Genomic DNA, 15,000 nt, shown 5'->3' on the forward strand with positions numbered 1-15,000 from the left:
CCGAAATGGTCGTTGACGGAGGGTTCTCGATTCTTCCAGGCAGCCGTTTTTAAAATTCTGTGTTAGTTGCGGTTTTGTACCCGCTGCATGCCCCCGCTACGCATGCCTGTAAAATGCTCCGTAGTGTGTGAGCAAGATGGATACATGTCGCAGGGACATGCTTATGGCGCAGTTTGTTGTTTGTGCATGTTTCCGCGTTATATGTTTGGAATATGATTTTAAAACTGCTTCATGTTCTGGGGTCATTTAGCTGCAAAATGACCCATAGTGTGCGAGCACCTTTACACCCAAACGCTTGAAGCCCTGGTCAAACTGGTGAAGTTTTCTCTTTATTAGTGCGTGCATCATTTATGAGAATGGAATCGGAATCTCCTGGTTTTCAAAACTGTTGGCTGTTCGAGCTAATAATGGGTAGTAAACAGGATTGGTGAATAGAGTAAAGCTGCCAGCATTTAAATCCACAGAGATGGCCGTTTCGTGATTAATATATAGATTTAGGTGAGCCTAAGAGCGGAGCTCCCTTGGTTATTTATTCTTACTGCCTGTAGTGTTAGTGAAAATAAAAGGTTTCAAATTGTCCTCGTTTTGATGTTTCCGGTTGCTGCTTTAAAAATTAAATCATTTTCTTTGCTTTCTTCTATAGAAAAAAATTATTACCTAACTAGTGAATTCCACTGTAATTTTTACGCTAAAAACCGATATCGCATGAATAACCAAGCGATGAGTACGATATTGGTTTTTCGATTGAAAGTTACTTTGGAATTTACCAGTTTGGCAATGAATTTTTCTTGAACTGCATGAGTTTTGAAAGAAAACAAGCACACCCTCAGCGAGCGAATGGAAAAGTAAAAGAGCCATTTCAGAGTCAACTGTCAATAGCCAGCGAAGAGGAATCACGTTAAAATTAGAAGCCATAAACTGAAAAATACTTTGTCAGTTCAAGGTCAAAGAAGAGTTTGATTGATGTACTTTATTCCACTTTATCTCTGAAAAAGAGATCATTCACATTTTGATGTATTTCAATAAAACACGCCCGCTTGGCTTGGAACAAGAATCAGTAAATTACGGCAATGCAACCAAGGAAGGACGAACTTCAAACAAGATCCGCTCCAACACTTACATAACGTTTAGATGCTTTAAACAAACTTCTGAAAACACAAGCTAGTGAGATTTCCCCCTAATTACACGAGAGCTCATTGCGATTACGTGTTTATAACAAGGGCAAAATTTTCTTGTCACTATCGAGGCACAACGAAAACCAGTTGGGAAAACGGATTAAAAAGCACTTGTTCGCTCGCATTTTAGAGCGAAACAAACAAATCAACTTTTTCTTTATGTCCAAAAGAGAACAGATAATTATTATTTAATTTCGGTCGACACTAAAAATTCGATTTTCATTTCTGAACAAAGGAAGAACCGATTCAACTACCTTTTAAAAATACGTATCCCCTTTAAATAACGCATCCGTAAAAATAACGGTTTAGTGCTCAAGGAAAGACTTTGTGTAGTAACTTCTTCCACTAAGTATGAACTATTACTGGTATTCTGTTTTGTCGTTGTCGTTCTCTTTCGCTGTCCTTTCGTCTCTGTTCTAGATATAGGTCCTTCAGGAATCATGTAACCTTACCAGAGCTTCTAAAGATGTTCCAAAAATTGCAATAAAGAGAAAAAAGCAGCTCTAGACAAATTAAAAATAAACACTCAGCTTTAAGCTTATATCCCTCCGATGCGTGACTTGAATAACTGCGTAACCTCCAGTGTGGACCAGAGATATCATATGTCAAACTGGATTGAAACCAGCGAGAAATGCAGAAGGAAAACATCTTCCAAACCGTTTTCCACCTGAACACGAAAAGCGTCGACTGTGTAAGAACTATAGTTGATATAGTATCGCCGTGTAGCCGCGTCGAGCCACCGAAAGCGGGCGAAAAATGAAGCGTCGCTTATGTTCAGGTGAGTTAGCCTGGGTTGAGCCTGCAATCCAATCGAAAACCAGTACCTAGTCAACGGTCAACTTGAAAAAAACAGCTGACCTCGGTGATCTCTAAGCTTGAGCCCGCGATATAGTCGCGTGATACTGGTCATTGGATACCTTGTTTTGACAGGAGTCAATTGATCAAAACATGGATGTCTAATATCAAAGATGTATGCTGTAAACTAGCATGATACTGGTCACATTGGTATACATGGAGGGGTGGACGTACCTACGTACGTATGTACGGACGGTCGATGACGTCATGGCTATAAAACCAAGATTTCTCGCATCGATGGGTTGCCATATTTTCTTAACAATGATGCTCCGCGCGCAGAGAGAGAGAGTTACAGTGAAGTATGGAATCCGAGAAGAACAGGCTCGATCATACATATATTCATGTGCATGTAGTTTTGAATTTACCCAGATTGGTAATTAACAAAATACCGCCAAATACCCTTTGGAAAAAGTCAGCAAATATATTAATAAATTCGCATCAAATTGATGATTTCTACAGTGTTACGTGCTGGAATAACCAAGACATGTCCGCGAACAAGACATAATTAAAAAGAACTCCCGAGTACGATATATGGCACTCAACAAAAGTGTTATTTAATTGGTTTTACACCGTTACAATTACTTAGGTTAAAGATTAAGTTAAGCAGTTCGGAAAGCTGGCTTACTGTCTTTCATGGGCTTTCAGGTATTGATCTTGATTATTAAAATTGGAACTCCAAGTTCCACTGACTAGAAACAACAATTCCTGACTTTCTTGATTCACTGGATTATTTTCGCTCACTGGATTTTCTGTGCATACAAACTTTTACCGAAGACTTCATTATAAACACTGAACTCTGTATCTTCCCTTCCTTCTTTGTTCTCTCCGGATATAGCAACGTCAAAGGTTATATCTCCACCATAGTTATCGCAGTTGATTATAGCTTCATCACAGTTAGCAACGAGGGTAAGACCTCGGGATGGATTTTTTTTTCTATTTCTTAAAAGCCTGGTTTTATTCCTTTACTCTAAGCACCTAGAATATTCTGTTGCTCTTTATAGTGTATTACAAGGTGTACTATTGGTTGAAACTGCTGAGTCACATCAAAGAAATTTCTGGAATATAACAGATTCTAAGACAATTCTAAAAAAATCTGGAATTGCATGACAGATAAGCTAAAAGTAATTCTGATCCTCATAAAACAGGGTCAGCAAATTGAAGCCGGATACCCTGGTAATCCGAAAGTCTCGAAGCTCAAGTTTGTTAGAGACTCAAAAATGTTACACACTATTAACGGTTACCTCTCGAATTTCATAGAAATTAACTTAACTTTGGATAAGGTCGTTTGACGAGATAGTCTAATTGGCGCGAGTAGCGCGTTAATTGACGCGTGTGCGGGTAAATTGTTGTCGCCGGTCGAGTATAAATTGTCACGTGTCTAGAAAATAGGGGAAAAAATTGAACTTCTATTTTACAAAAGTACACCACTTCAACATTTTCAATGACAATAACAACAACAACAACAACAACAACAACAATAGTTTGGAAATTAACGTATGCTTAATTTTAAGATTTTCGTTTGTATAATTGCATATAACTTGTCGTGGATCCAGCAGAAAATGGAAAAATAAAATTCAACTTTTATTTCACAAATGTACACCACTTCAACGTTTTCAATAGCAGTAACAACAGCTTGAAAATTTCACTTATGCTTAATATTAAGATTTTCGTTTAAATAATTGCTGACTGTTTTTTTTTTCCGTGATATATTTTGACTTCAATTGCATAAATACTTTTGCTTTTCTAAAACACACACACACAAAAAAAGCGAACATCAAACCCGCGAAGTTCATCTCACCTAACCCTGAATTTTTATCAGTTAACAGTATTACAAAAACAAACCATTACCTTTTAAAGCTGCTATTGTAAGGTCAGTAAATAAACCAGGGAGTCCAGATTTGCTGGTTTTTCTACGAGGTTCAATTGAAAATGTTTCCTGTATAATTTCTTATCTGGTTTTGTTGGTGCCCTTTTTGTACAACAGGTTTTGAGCAATAACAGAGCAGGAATTTCCAACAACAGACAAGGCCTCGTTATTAGCTAAAAAAAAAGGCTGCTGCAACAGATTACTTTTCTCTGGCAGTCGACTTATGTTAAGTAATGTCCATATTAAATATTTCTATAACTCTTTCCAGGACTTTTTCCTATTTTTATGTTATGATTAGAATTTTTGTTTTAGATTCACTGCGTCTGTTATGTAGGATTTTTGGATGGCTGTGGAGGAGTCCTTTGATTTTATCTTGAGGTTTTCCTTCTTTCATTTTGCCGTTTGTAGTCTATCGATAAAGGTTTTACTACGAATTGCTTAATTGGTCGGTATCTACCTTCTCGTGGCGATCGTAGGGGTCTGGGATTCGTGGCGCATCTTAGTCGTGAAGGACTTATGTACGGTCTTCGTCACAAAGATCCTCTCTGATCAGGTCCTCTCCGAGCCGTTTAGCCCGGTGGATCTGATTTCTTATGGCTTTGTTTTGTTTTGTTTTTCTTGAAGAGATAGGTCCGTTCCCCCCTCCCCTGTACCATTATATTGTTCTTGTTGCTGAAAACGTTGAAGTGGTGTACTTTTGTAAAATAAAAGTTAAATTATTAATTTTTCCTATCTCCTGGACCCGCGATAATTTATATCGGACCCTCGACAATTTTTACCGGACCCGGAACAATTTACCCTCGACACGTGACGCACGCCAATTAGACTATCTCTCTTTGAACATAATGTTGCGAAGTTCTCACCGTTTATGCCGGGAAACCAGAGAACTGATACTATGTTTGCATAGCATTGCACAGATGTCTTGAAAGAGACTTTAAACACGCTAGTTCCACTGCAAACGCTCTTGCTCAATCGAACCCGCGGCTGTGTTTCACGAGTCAAGACTAGATCTCTTATTTAAGGGTTTAAGTTCTGTACTATTAGAAACTCGCAGCATGAGCTATACTTGTCAATTTCGCGGATATGATTGACACTCAATCCCTTGTTGATGGATAAAATGAACCCGTAGCAGTTTCCTTGAGACAAGCCGCCATGAAATTTTATTTATTTGACAATGAATACGTTGATAGATTTCACAGCCAGTTACGTAAAATTATGCTGAACGTCCCAGCCAGCTCGATTACTTCTTGCTAAGCGGCTTTTTTGCCGAGCGGCCCCGCTGGGTACTCCTATAACAACTACATGTGCAACAAAAACGCCTGTAAGTGGCTAATAGTATTGAAAACTTGGAGTCTAAATGTGGAACAAATTGAAACTAAAGTATTTCTTTTTTCAATATTTCTTCATATCTCCAGCTCCCACTAAACACTTCAGCTAACAAGAGTAGCCCGATGATTTTAATAAGTTATCGGTGTGCGATCATTTCAAACAGTACATGTCTTAAACATGGTCTTAAAGTGGGTAACTATGTAAAATCCGGTCGTCCAAATTTGAAAGTGATCGGAACCGTTCTTCGTTGTTTTCGATCTGTTAACATCAGAATCTGCTAACATGCTAGTGAGCGAGCCCTAATTTGCATATCCGTTGATTATGCATGCGCGTATCAACGGGTAATCTTAAGAAATTGCAACATAAATCTCTTGAGCGTGTATAATGCTTTCTTTCACCACAATCGACTTCCAATTCGTCTTCTTCTTTTTACCGTGCGGCCCAACTCCTTAAGCTTCTCATAAGAAGATTCTCGTGAGCGTGCAGTATAGATGGTTTTCACTCACGTGATTTGACGGCCGTTTTGGTATCCAAAACAATAGAAAATATTTGCACAGAATTTCCATAAAAATAGAGTTCAGTCCCCAAGGGAGAGGATGTCTATTGTTCTAGTACACCAAAATGACCGCTGTGACGTCACCTGAAAACCATTTATAAGAAATAAGAAGTGCAGGTATTAATATGCAAATGAATGTGCAAGCGTAAAAAACAAACAATGTCTGTGCAAGTGATAGTTTATAATTTACAGAACATTTGGTCAGCGTCTATCAAGAAGATAGTCCCACATCCGGTTCTTAGAGGTTTCTAGACTTGGGTCCAGCACAACAGAATCTTGTAGTTTATTCCAGTCGCGAATCGTCCTCGGGAAGAAATACATTTCATGGTATGAGGTACGAGAAAAGGGGACTTTATAGCTAGTACAGTTTTAACACCTTAAAAGGTGTCTGAAAGATCTAGTCGTTGTGAGCCCATGGCTAATCTTCTTAAATGCCTTGCTAAAATCTATTAATATAGCATATATTTGGTGGCTGTTCTGAATGGCGCTAACAAGGTCATTTATAAAACCTAATAATTGAGTCTCACATGATCTACCAGTCCTGGAGCCGTGTTGCAAAGGATAAAGGATGCTGTGGTCACTCGCATGTCGCATCATTGAACTAGTGATTACCGGTATATGCTCTAATAATTTACAGCAAATACAGGTCAACGATATTGGCCGATAGTTGCTAGGGTTACTTCTCGAGCCCTTTTTATAGATAGGGACAACTTTTGCTTTTTTTCCAGACTTTCGGGATTTCACCGCTCTCATAAAACTTGACAAATATAATGGTCAGAGAATTTTAGAAATGTTTTGCAAATTTGCTGCTTATTATAATAAAAAGAAGCTGTTTTATTATATGGCAGGCTGGAGCACTCTGATTGAGGTTTTTTGGCCGGGATTTTACAGTACTGACCATTACCATGGAAACCGTCCGTTTCCGTATTTTTTCTCTCTCCCTTGAAATTCAAGCTGAGCGAAACACAAAAAAGATTTCAAAAAGCGGAATTTATTTATTTTTTCTCACCACAATAGTACAATTATACCAAGCGAAATTTACTTTTTCATGTGACCCAGTGTCGGAACGCTTAAAGAAATGAACGGTGCCATATATACACAACTTGCAGTCAAGCTACGTCACGCGTGACTAATAATTTTGAAATTTAAGGAGGCTCGAAAGGGTTTTCAGCTGAGCTCGCGCGCGTAAGCCACACACGCAATTCGTAAGCTGCTTGCGTCAGCTCATGATTCAAATGGGTCACCAGAAAGAAACAAATACCGCTAATTTCGCTTACCTTTGTCCAATTCCTATATACATGGAATATAAATGGACATCTCCTATTCACGAAAACTACGAAAATTCTACTTAAACAGTTTAATAGTCACTTAAATCCGTTTTTGTTGACCTGTAGCCCCACTCGCGCGCGGACTCGAATGAGCAGGTGACGCATGCGTAAATGCTGATCTTGTAACCCCCTAATTTTTCCTGATTTTGCAACTTTACTCGTTTATATCTCTGCTTCTGGACGGTGAATTTTTTTCATTTTTTGCATCTTAGCTTAGATTAATTTAAACTCAGTTTGTCTTTCAAATTTAAAAAAAATTCTGTAGGTGAAAAAAAAAAATAGAGACACAATTCAAAAAAACTTATTTCTCTGAAAAACTGACCTACAGATTTTGTTGAATTATAAACATTTTAGAGAGTATTTCTAACATTATCTGGTAACGCTAAATGGGAAAATTTCACCGTCCCGTTTCTTCAAAAAGGGCAACATATGTTGATTTTAAGGCTCAAAGAAATGCTTAATATCGTTGCCATGATAACATTATTTTGGAGGAAAACATAATGTGAGAAATCTACGATAGGTACTTATTAATACCCTGGCCAAATTTCGTCTTGATATGATTGCCCTGACTGTATCTAAGAACAGAATATGTTTATTTGTTTGAAAAAAGGAGAAACTATTTCGAGCCTCCTTAAACTGAGTATTCAAATCTCCTTGCCAGGTTTATACCTTTTTCTCGAGATTCTGAATTTCCCGGAGATATTTCCTGGATATGTCGCAAATACTTAACTATGAACTTTCATATTTTGTTATAAATTAAGCAGTGTTAGAAAAGTGAATACTGTTTTAAGCGTTATGATGAATTATTTTTCAGTTATTGTGCATTTTTCGTACTAACTTTCGGAAAAATCTTAAAGATTCCTTTCAAATCTCAGAAACTCCAAAAAGGAATTCTGATATTCATTTTAGTGTCGCGGATACCGGTCACGCATGACAAAGCTCGCCAATTGCTGGGAACCGAACTGGGGAATATGGGCACTCGGTCGTTTTGTGCGGACCTCTGCGCTCCATTTGTACTTTCACGAAAATTCGGGCCAATATTCCCCAGTACGGCCCTTGCTCTCGGTTAGTAAAAGGTAGGTAAATTTAACCTATTTAACTCGCAGATGGAAACTTGAGACTAGTAGGAGGAACTAAGAGGAGCAAAGGACGAGTGGAAATACATCACAATGGTGTCTGGGGAACAGTTTGTGATGACGCCTGGGATATGAAAGATGCTCAAGTTGTTTGTCGCGCACTCGGGTTCCCCTCTGCCATCGCTGCTCCACATGGCGCTTATTTTGGGCAAGGTAGCGGTTACATATGGCTGGACGATGTAGACTGTGTGGGAATCGAGGGCTCTTTAACAGATTGTAGGAGCCGTGGATGGGGTAGCCACAACTGTCGTCACCGTGAAGATGCGTCAGTCGCGTGTTTAGGAAAAAGTAAGTAAAAACCACCAACGGCGCTACCTTTTATTTAATCGGCCGGGGCCTCGCTTATACAGACACAGGAAGCACAGGAGTCCTATTTGACCGTTTTTCCATTTAATTTCACCGTACGAATAGATCTTGTTGATTTAAAGCACCCTGTGTGATCAAGCACATATAAACGATCGTGTTACGGTGCGGTGACCGCTGCGGTTGAAATCCTATCCGCGCAGCAAAAGCCACATACAGTAATGCTTGTGGGCTTGTAACTAGTGGTCACTTAATAGTAAAGAAATAGACAGGGGATGAAAGCGATTTCGGTCATTTTTTTTTTACCATCGTGAATGCAGTAGCTGGTTATCACTCGGTAACACGTCTTACCGGGCAAATTACATATTTTTAAAATTCCTTCGGCATTGTAAAAAATATGTCAAAAGTATGAAATATTTTAAGAATACCATTGTAGAAACTTGGAAAGCATCTGTTTACTGGTTTTGACTGGTATCAACAACGGTTTTAAAGGTGAAAAACTAGTCTACGATCGCACCTAACCATGTTGCTGAATTATGGAATATGGACTTTGGACCTGGGGCTACGGAATTGAAATGGGTTCTAATTTTCATAGTCCCAGAATTTCTGTGGACTTTTAAGGAAATCGGCTTAAATTCTTCCGAATAAAGTCTAGTAGCCTCTTCTTAGAAGTGAAACACAAATCGCTGTGATAAACATTCTCAAGTAACGCATTTTTTATAAACTTGACGTTTTGTATGCTACAACATACATTTTCAAAAGTAACAATTATCATTTTGAAAATTTATAGAAAAAATCTGAGGGTCTGGGACCGAGACTAAGATAAACGATCTTAGCAAAAATCTAAAAAATAGCAGTTACCTATTTACAATTATATAGTGAGAGGCTATGAAGTGAGAAATCAATCTTTGAGAACTTTGACTGTTGGGAGCCATGACAGCGAAAAAACGTAGCCGCGATAGTAAAGCCCATGCATCAAAGTGGCCTCCATGACATTCTGTACTATATGACGTTGCCTCCATCCATCCAACATTGAAAGGAAGTATGCAAACAAGACAATGTAGAAAAACATGCACAGGATTATTGACATATTCGGGAGTCGAAGAAATCGCTCTTTGCAACTGACCAAGTCAACACAGCGTTACCTGTGTTTCCCGAGACGACGGAGACCCAATCAGAGGTCACAGGGGTTTCTATTACATTCGTATCAGACAGCAACATTCCTCTTTTTATTCTCACGCCTTAAAATTAGCATGGTAATGAATAAATTGTGCAACTTCGACACATATATATCACTTGACGATTGAGAAAATGTGACGTTTAATTTATATTATTTTTTTCTCTAGCTCCTCCTAAGCTGGATGCTTCTCTTAAGAAAGACTCTCACTGGAAAACTTGAACCATTTACAGACTTCAAAAAAGTTGGTAAAATCTCTGTTAAATGTCCACATTTTCTTTGTAAATTACAATCTCTGTAAATTTGCACACTTACAGAGATTTTGTAACTCCATAAAAAGTCTGTAAAATTTAACACATTTTCGTCCTTACGATGACATAAAATGTGTACAAAATCTCAATAAAATCTATGTAAATTGAAGGAAACATTTACAGAGATTTTATGCGATAAGTACAAAATGTCTGTAAAATCTCTTTACTTTCTCTGTAAAATTTACACGAGAAAAAATCTCTGTAAATCCATCCATATAAAATGTTAGTGTTATCTCTGTAAAAAGTGAGTGAGAAGAATGCATGAAATGTCTATAAAATGTCTACAAAAACCCTCAAAAAACTGGAGGGAAAAGTATGTGAAATGTTTTTAAAATGTTGGTGTTTTAGTGCACAAAATCTCAGCAAAATGTTCACAATATCTCTGTAAATTAAGTATTTAAAATCTGACAGAAGGCAGGAAATGTCAATAAAATGTCTGTAAAACTGGAGGGGTAAAGTATGTGAAATGTTTTTAAAATGTTGGTGTTTTAGTGCACAAAATCTCAGCAAAATGTTTACAATATCTCTGTAAATAATAGCATTTAAAACCTGACGTAAGCCAGGAAATGTTAATAAAAAGTGAAATGGATGAAAGGTTAGTCGATTTTACGTAGAAAAAAAGAACAAGTTCTAGAGTTTGTGAATGCATAAATTTTTATTTCAAATCTCAAAATAATCATTTGTTTATATAACTTTCAATAGAATCTAAGTGTACAATAAAATTCTTGCAATAAGTTCAATAAAATAATTCAATTAATAACATGAGTTACCATGGCAACTTTTTCTACCGTGCCAAAATGGTGTCCACTTTCGAAAAAACCCACGTCCTATGATTGCGATTTGTCAACCATGATTTATAGCTGATGAAATTCTACTTGTGTTTTGTCCAAAATCAAATAATTTTTCTTGCCTTAAGGCTTATGAAATTATTTGATTCTGGACAAAGCATGTGTGAAATTATTCCCTAAATTCACTCATCACTATTTGATAACATACAAATTCATCAAAATAAGGAATAAGATATATGCAAGGGATTTCATTATTATTAAATAAGTATAAAAATCTGGCTTATGTTACCCCAATTACAAATATAGTTGTTAGAAATGGGCGCGGCTTATCTGCGGGAAGATCTGAAAAAGGCTGCCTCTGGTGGCCAGTTTTCCATCTTTGCATCCAACTTTATGCCTAGTTGCATGTACTAAGCTACAAACGTTCCGCTCATGTTCTTGTTGTAATGCAAAAAAATCTATGGCAAAACTGTGTTTAATAAATTCCTGTCAACAAATACCAGAAAAAGATCAATCATATGTCCAAGTTGATAAAAACGATGTTCATTACATTAAAGTGCTAAAATTACATTAAAGTATTTTCCGTTTCAATATTAGTGAATAGTGAGTTAATGTTTGATGAACAGTGGATGAACTTGACTTCTAAAGACTAGACTTTGGATTTCTTTTGTTTTCTGTCAAAAAACTTTTTTCCGTAAATTTCAGCTGGTAAGGTCAGGGTGCAGCTTACCTCCGGGTTTACAGTTCACCTGCCAGTTCAGTTGGGTAATACTACCATACTAAAACAAATTAACCACATGGATTACCTGCATGGGTACACCTACTTTTCAAGTTACATCAAACTGTATGAGGTGTGCCACCCGCCAGTTCAGATGAAAAATACTACAAATTAGTATACTATGACAAATTAACTGCATGGTTAGACCGAATTTACAAGTTACATTGAACTGTATGAGGTGTGCCACCCACCAGTTCAGATGAAAAATACTACAAATTAGTATACTATGACAAATTAACTGCATGGTTAGACCGAATTTACAAGTTACATACAACTGTATGAGGTGTGCCACCCGCCAGTTCAGATGAAAAATACTACAAATTAGTATACTATGACAAATTAACTGCATAGTTAGACCGAATTTACAAGTTACATCCAACTGTATGAGGTGTGCCACCCGCCAGTTCAGATGAAAAATACTACAAATTAGTATACTATGACAAATTAACTGCATGGTTACAAGGCTGTTGCCTAACAGGAGCCCGGTAGCCTGGGGCTCCCAAAGAATAGCTCTGGGCGCCTTAATTTTTCACAGCAACACCTTTCACTTTATATGTTGGGCTCCTAAGTTCTCAGCGTTTAGCTCTGAGGGCCCCTTTCAAATTTTCTTAGGCAGCAGCCTTGGGTTAGACCAAATTTACAAGTTACATCCAACTGTATGAGGTATGCCACCCGCCAGTTCAGATGAAAAATACTACAAATTAGTATACTATGACAAATTAACTGCATAGTTAGACCGAATTTACAAGTTACATCCAACTGTATGAGGTGTGCCCCCCGCCAGTTCAGATGAAAAATACTACAAATTAGTATACTATGACAAATTAACTGCATGGTTAGACCGAATTTACAAGTTACATCGAACTGTATGATGTGCGCCACCCGCCAGTTTCGATGAAAAATACTACAAATTAGTATACTATGACAAATTAACTGCATGGTAAGACCGAATTTACAAGTTACATCGAACTGTACGAGGTGTGCCACCCGCCAGTTCAGATGAAAAAACTACAAATTAGTATACTATGACAAATTAACTGCATGGTTAGACCGAATTTACAAGTTACATCCAACTGTATGAGGTGTGCCCCCCGCCAGTTCAGATGAAAAATACTACAAATTAGTATACTATGACAAATTAACTGCATGGTTAGACCGAATTTACAAGTTACATCCAACTGTATGAGGTGCGCCACCCGCCAGTTCCGATGAAAAATACTACAAATTAGTATACTATGACAAATTAACTGCATGGTTAGACCGAATTTAAAAGTTACATCGAACTGTATGAGGTGTGCCACCCGCCAGTTCAGATGAAAAATACTACAAATTAGTATACTATGACAAATTAACTGCATGGTTAGACCGAATTTACAAGTTACATCGAACTGTATGAGGTGTGCCACCCGCCAGTTCAGATGAAAAATACTACAAATTAGTATACTATGACAAATTAACTGCATGGTTAGACCGAATTTACAAGTTACATCCAACTGTATGAGGTGTGCCACCCGCCAGTTCCGATGAAAAATACTACAAATTAGTATACTATGACAAATTAACTGCATGGTTAGACTGAATTTACAAGTTATATCCAACTGTATGTGGTGTGCCACCCGCCAGTTCAGATGAAAAATACTACAAATTAGTATACTATGACAAATTAACTGCATAGTTAGACCGAATTTACAAGTTACATCCAACTGTATGAGGTGTGCCACCCGCCAGTTCAGATGAAAAATACTACAAATTAGTATGCTATGACTAATTATCTTTAAATCATTGTTGCCACATGCAGATGTGTTTATTAGAAAGAGATCACTTGTGTTTGATTTATTTGCCACTGAACGATGACTGACAATTTCCTCAGACCCAAGGGACAGTGAAACCTTTCTTGATTTTTGTCAAAAAACTTACAGTATATGAACAGAGAAGTCACTGATTGTTGCAGTGAATATTTCTCCCTTGTATTCACCCAGTTCAATGTGAGAGCATTCGACTCTTCCATAATTACCTGATGTCTGGGACAAATTTACTTGACCCAGCTAAAACAGTTTGACCTAATAACGTTCACAAGGTATATCCAAAATGGCAATGAAACCTCTACCCTCGCAAGTTTTGACACAAAGACATCAATTATTATTCACAATTGCATCACAATTTGCAATCAGCAGTGTCTGTTTCTTGCATCTCAGGAAATTCCCTCCAATTAAATTTCAATGCTCAATTTCCTTCAGCACTGCATCTTGTGGTTGAAGTACATGAAGGCCCTAGAAAAGAGTCACACCAGTCAATCAATCAATTTATATAATTTCATAATACCATTTTCGAAGAATGTTGTAACAAATCACTTTGCCATTCATAAGGAATGTTCCTGTGTAGGTGAAACTGAATAATGAAGCTAAGAGCTAAAGGAATTATTGCAAGAAACTTGTATCTTACCATGATGAGCTTAGGCAGACAAAAAATTATATGCAAATGAGCTTACAGTGTTTTGAAATCAGTATCACCCTTAGCTAATCATTAAGTGTAACTCAAGAACTCATTTCGCAAGTTTAGGTGTCGCAGATATCGCATCAGAGTCCGCTTCTGACATATTCAGTTACTTTTTTTTACACCTTTTAAGTCACAATGGAGAAGCATAAATCCACAAAACGTCATTCAGGGAACGTTTTCCAGAGACTTTGCCCTGTGTACATGTAGCTCGTGTGGCGTGCAAAAATTCTCGCGAGGATTTTAGAGTAATTCTTGCTCGCACAATTCTGCAACACTGTGGCAAATACGCATAACTCGCTTTTTGAGTTCAGTTATTTTCAATTTACGTATGCTTTGTAGGTACAAAATTGGTTCTGCCTTCAGATAACAACAGTCCAAACTGGACTGACTACCCAAGAGAGACAGAACTCGTTAGCGCAAAATAATAATTATTACAAAATTGGTTCTGCCTTCAGATAACAACAGTCCAAACTGGACTGACTACCCAAGAGAGACAAAACTCATTAGCACAAAATAATTATTATTACAACATTGGTTCTGCCTTCAGATAACAACAGTCCAAAACTGGACTGACTACCCAAGAGAGACAGAACTCATTAGTACAAAATAATAGTTATTACAAAATTGGTTCTGCCTTCAGATAACAACAGTCCAAAACTGGACTGACTACCCAAGAGAGACAGAACGCATTAGTACAAAATAATAGTTATTACAAAATTGGTTCTGCCTTCAGATAACAACAGTCCAAAACTGGACTGACTACCCAAGAGAGACAGAACTCATTAGCACAAAATAATAATTATTACAAAATTGGTTCTGCCTTCAGATAACAACAGTCCAAACTGGACTGACTACCCAAGAGAGACAGAACTCCTGAGTACAAAATAATAATTATTACAAA

This window comes from Montipora foliosa, chromosome 7 (assembly GCF_036669935.1).
Source record: "Montipora foliosa isolate CH-2021 chromosome 7, ASM3666993v2, whole genome shotgun sequence".
In the NCBI taxonomy this organism is placed as follows: Eukaryota; Metazoa; Cnidaria; class Anthozoa; order Scleractinia; family Acroporidae; genus Montipora; species Montipora foliosa.